We start from the raw sequence: 6098 nt of genomic DNA, 5'->3' as shown, positions 1-6098 counted from the left end.
AGTTTCATACAGACGGAGCTGAGAGTTGGGTCATTCCTGTGAACAGATTGCTGTTGGTTTGAAAATGGTCCGCAGTGTCTTTTACCTCTCCGGCCATACGCTTTGGTCACATGATTTAATTGTTGGTGTAATCTGTCAGAGAAAATGAATCCTTCAGCACATTATAATTCTAGAGGTGCACCAGGTCAGGTAGTTATTTCATTTAAAAAAAGTAAATCTTATCCAAAAATCTACTAAAACTAACATTTAAAACCTTTAATCCAGTGAATCAAGAAATGATCTGAGGAGTCCATCATTGGTAAGTCAGGAAAAGTTGACATGGATTTCTAAATGATTTACGAATAAAAAAAAGTCTGGTGCATATGTATTCACCTCCATTTCTGTGAAACCTCACAACGATCTGAACCAATTTCCTTTTATAAGTCACATGATTAATAAATAGGGTCCACCTGTCTGCCATTTAATATAAGTATAAATACATTCTTACCCTCAACTATGTGTAACGGGTCTAAGTAAATATGAAAAGCTTTTTTTGTTCTCAATTGTGTTTGGTTCAAGTTACTGTTTTATTTCTCCAAAATCCTTCTTCTGTCCTGTATATAATTAGTTGTGGTAGGAGTTATATTGTGTAACAGCGCCCTCTGTGGGTAGAGTGTGTTGTTTGACCGGCTGTGCGCACCCTCGTCAGGCCGCTCACCGTTGACTGAGGGGAGGTACGTACCGCACGTGACGTGAGCATTAAGACCAAACTAATGTATTTCACTGTCTGTTTACGTACGCTTGATTATTTCTTTATGTAGAATATTTTAAGGGCATATGGGACGAGTGGTTTTGTGTTCATTTAATGTATATTTGAGGTGAATAATGGGACGTTGAAATGGCTAGCTAACCACCTTGCTCTATATGTGCGTGTGTCGATAGCTGTCGCCATTTTGTCTCCATGCAGGTAGCCTATATGTTTCAGCGTTTCTTTTTTTGTGTATAGGTTACTGATTGTATGGCGAAGAGTCACGTCCATGTTTTTATTTGATTTCTGCAGGTATGTACTTTTATTTTATTTTATAGTCTATGTCTGAATAGGTTAGATGTACAGTTTGGTGCAGACATTCATTCTCCATCGTATCACTATTCATTGTATTTTGTTTTATGCTTTTGAATGAATGTTGTCAACTGTCAGTCCGCTCACCGTTGACTGAGGGGAGGTTACTGATTGTATGGCGAAGAGTCACGTCCATGTTTTTATTTGATTTCTGCAGAACAAAGTGCTTGAGGGAATGTCAGCGTCCTGTTATCAGCGCACCTGAACACAACGCAGTAGTCGGCGAGGCTCAGACGGCGCCGGCTACATATGGTTATAAAGGATGGGTCATGACCGAAAGAACTAGGTCACTGGGTACAAGCGGCCGAAATGGGTTTCCTCAGGAGAGTGGCTGGCGTCTCCCTTAGAGATAGAAGGGTGAGATTAGGGCTGCAACAACGAATGTCGCGCGACTATTATGTTTGAGTATTAAAAGAAAGTTCCGCGCGCCGCGCATAGCTGAGAAGAAAAAAAGCTCCGCCCAGCAGAGCGTTGCTAAGAAAAATAAATAAAGAGCAGTGCTGAGGTAGAGGAAAGACCATCGGAGAGACCCGTAATACTGTTCTGAAACATGCGGAGGCAGAGAAACCAATGCGACCTAAATCCTCCAAGGTATTTCACACTGAAATGTGGGGTGCGGGTGCTAGCGGGGGGGGGGGGGGGGGGGGGGTGCTGCGGTTTTCTTTGCAGCGCCAGTCTCATCTTTTTCCGTTCTAATCGCTGCGCTCGACTTCAAGGTGTAACCTTTATTATTGTTCGGTCTGAAACGGCGCGCCCAGTGACGGATGGTGCAGCAGTATTGTTGTCCGAAATCGGGAGAAAGATCGGTCCGGGATATTTTCGGGAGGGGCTTTGAAATTCGGGAGTGTTGACATGTCTGATTGTAAGATATGCAAAAGCAACATGGCCTGGCACGGGAGCACCACGGCGATGATTCAGCAACTTAAACATGTTGGAAAAATCTAATCTAAATATTTTTTGTGCCTAATATATTTAATTTGGCGGCTGTAAAGTATACATCATGCGATGTGTGTATGTTTTTTGTGTTAGTCGATTTTATTTGCTTACTTAAGGATGTTCAAGGAGCAATCTGTTAGTGCAAAACATATTTAGAAAGTGCACAGTCAGTTCTATTTTTCAATAAAGGGTTGGAAATTAATGTTTTTAAATTTTTTATTTTTTTATCCGATTAATCGATTAATCGAACAAATAATCGACAGATGAATCGATTATTAAAATAATCGTTAGTTGCAGCTCTAGTCTACTTATAGGCTACCGGAATTTCTGAAAGTACTATATTTCTAAATATGCTATTTTTACACTTGTCTGCTGGAATTGGTTGAACAAAAATAAAAAATCCATGTGAAAAAAATTACTTCTCACTGTTCTCGGGTCAAATATTTATGCAATTAAAATGCGATTAATTTTGATTAATTAATTACAAAGCCTCTAATTAATTAGATTAATATTTTTAATCAAGTCCCAGCCCTAATAATATATATTATATTATATATATATAGACCTTACATATATTTTATTATAATATATATATATCATTTTTAATTATAATTTAATTTTTTACCTATTATTTAAAAAAAATCTTTTCTGTGACATTTTTTGACCCTACATATTTTGACTTTTTTCACAATGTTTTTTTTCCCATGACATGACTGAAATGATCTTAGATGGAGCAACCTTGTCCACTAATGCACCAAATGCCCCAAATTTCTGTACTTTAAACCTTATCTGGGTTCAACCCTCAAGGGACATGGTGGCTCTTTCTAAATCCTTTTTTAGTTTTGGGTAACTGACATTTAGAAAAAATCATAATGGGATTTTTCCCCAGAGATGGATTGGTGCATCTTGGAGGATCAACCATGCTATTCATCCTTCCTGCATTGGTAAAGGCACCAGTGAGGCTGTAATAAGTTTCACATCTGCTCATCTTTACTTCTCTCCCGTCAAAAAGGTGGAACCCTATAGGCTACGTAGCATGGCTAATAAGTGCTAAAAAGGCTAAAGCAATTAACATCAAATTCAATTCATCAGCAAAAGATTCTTCCATCATAACTCAAGTGAAACGCGCCATGTGTTTTTGCATAACCCCTAGGGTTCACTTCTCTGAAACAACCGTGGGGACAATGCCCCCACTACTACCTCCGCGGCAGTGTGCTCAAGACTTGGCACGAGCGGGATTTGAACCCACTGGCGGTGCGCACAGAGGCTTCTGGGCTCTAGCTTGCACCCCTACACTACCAGTCCTGGTCACATTTTGGCAACTTTGATTCTCCTATTTAACCTTGAGCATGTGAGTTAAACCTCAAAAATCTTTTTAAATGCTTTTTCCTCATCTGGGCTTGAACCCACAACCTTCAAGTGCAGTGCAGGCTTGTGGCAGCAGCTCTTCCACTGTGCTACTTCACCACACACTAACCAACCCTTTGTTTGTTGTATTTAACCTTGAGCATTGGAGCTAAACCTCAAAACTCTTTTTAAATGCTAATTCCACATCTGGGCTTGAACCCACAACCTTCTAGTGCAGTGCAGGTGCTTATGTCAGCAGCTCTTCCGATGTGCTACTTCACCACACACTAATCAACCCTCTGTTTGTTGTATTTAACCTTGAGATTGCTACTCAAACCTGAAGTAAAGCCAAAGGCTCAAAACCAAGACTGGTCTTGAACCCACAACCTTCAAACACAGTGCAGGAGCTTATGTCAGCAGCTCTTCCGATGTGCTACTTCACCACACACTAACCAACCCTTTGTTTGTTGTATTTAACCTTGAGATTGCCACTCAAACCTGAAGTAAAGCCAAAGGGTCAATCCCAAGACTGGGCTTGAAACCACAACCTTCAAGTGCAGTGCAGGCTTGTGGCAGCAGCTCTTCCACTGTGCTACTTCACCACACACTAACCAACCCTTTGTTTGTTGTATTTAACCTTGAGATTGCTACTCAAACCTGAAGTAAAGCCAAAGGCTCAAACCCAAGACTGGGCTTGAACCCACAACCTATAGATTAAGGACAGTAGCTCCTCAGCTCTTGTGCTGCACTACCTCACCATGCACAAATTACATTTTTGTTTCTCGTATTTAACCTTGAGACTGCTACTCAAAACTCTTTCAAAGCAGAAGTGATGTCTGCATGAAGGGGCATGAACCCACAACCTCAGACAGCAGGTTGGAGCCTGCAGCCCTTCAGTTGTTCCCTTGTGCTATTCAAGCACATGCCTCATTGTGTCCGTTTCTCATATTAGACCTTGGGATTGTTTACTAAACCTCAAAACTGTTTCAAAGATTACCGTTTGAAGCCCTGACTGCAAACAAACCCTCCTTGTGAGAGAGCAGGTTTGAACTGAGGATCCTCCACACTTCAGCCTTCCTGCTATCTCCCTGCACTGTTCCACCACACACCTGTTGATGCTTTTGAATCCAACCTCAATTCTCATAGATTCTCAGGCTGGAATCCACAACACACTGGAATTGGTTGAACAAAAATAAAAATCCATGTGAAAAAAATTACTTCTCACTGTTCTCAGGTCAAATCTTTATGCAATTAAAATGTGATTAATTTCGATTAATTAATTACAAAGCCTCTAATTAATTAGATTAATATTTTTAATCGAGTCCCGGCCCTAATAAATACATGAGTTCTGAGTGGGCCGCAGAGTTTCTTAGAGAGTGTTACTGAACAAAGAGAATCATGAAGACCAAAGAGCCAACATACAGCTCAGGAACAAAGCTGTAGTATAAAAAACGGGTTAGCCGGACAACTAGAAGATTAATACAAGAAGCCCATGGGAACTCTGGACGAGCTGCAGAGAACCACAGCTGAGGTGGCCTTTTTAGAAAAGTGGCAAGAAGAAAGCTGCTGTTGAAAGTAAATTGTAAGAAATCCCGTTTGGTGTTTGCCACAAGCCATGTGGAAGACACAGCAACATGTGGAAGAAGGTGTTCTGGTCAGAGACCAAAATGGAACTTTTTGGCCTCGGGACAAAACGCTGTTTGGAGGAAACCCAACACTGGCCCAACGACCTCATCCTGAGCACAGCATCCCACCAGGGAAACCTGGTGGTAGCATCACAAGCAGAACGCTACTTTTAAAGAATTTAATAATCTGTTTTGAGCATTTATTTTTTACCACACAATTCTAACAATTCCCACATAGTTTTGATGTTTTCAATATTAATCTATAAAGTAGAAAAATAAAGCAAAACCATTGAATGAAAATTTGAACGAAAATTGTCCAAACTATACTGGTACTGTATAAGTAGATCTATAAATGTAGACCATTTTACAAACCAAATGGAAGTTTGAATATTAATCGTAATTTAGGGAGCTGAGTGTAAAGTTGTTGCACTTTTGAATTTCTAAAATTGTATTTTCTGCCAACTACACTGTCCATTTTGTAGATCCCTCAGAACTTGGTCTTGTGATTTATTTTTAAGATTTTTACTTTCAAAACAAGAGGTCAGCTCCATTAAATATTAAGTTTGACTATGATGAGAAATAATCATAAACAATTTAACACAGTCTCATTAAAAAGATAGAAACACTTAACACAGAGATTTGATTTGAAGCAGGTGTAGGAGACAAATATCTGCATCTGTAACGTGTATTTTCCGAAGATATTGGTAAATCCAGGTATATAAGACAATAATCTAGTTTTATAAAGCACTGTTAAATGTTCTATCACCAGAACCAGGTCCAGGGTGTGTTTAAAACAGATCAATAGACCAATGATTATCTGGTCTTAATTCATTTACTAAGAGCTTTATTGGAGCTTTAAATTACAGAGATCTAATGTAAGAGTACCACTTTAATTCTCCTATTTGGTTGCACGGTTACATTGTTGCATTGTCACATTGTTACATTGTACATTGTGAATGGAAAGAAGTGTATTTCCTTGTTCTTGTATATCAAAAGCTCTGCAGCTTTCAAGATAATGCAGCCAGCTGAGAGGTTACTCTGCTGAGGCAGGTGAGACTGGGGCTTTAATGTATTTCTTGATGTGGACTTTT

This window comes from Pungitius pungitius, chromosome 17 (assembly GCF_949316345.1).
Source record: "Pungitius pungitius chromosome 17, fPunPun2.1, whole genome shotgun sequence".
NCBI lineage: Eukaryota > Metazoa > Chordata > Actinopteri > Perciformes > Gasterosteidae > Pungitius > Pungitius pungitius.
The sequence above is the reverse complement of the archived record's forward strand: the minus strand, read 5'-3'. Positions refer to the sequence as shown.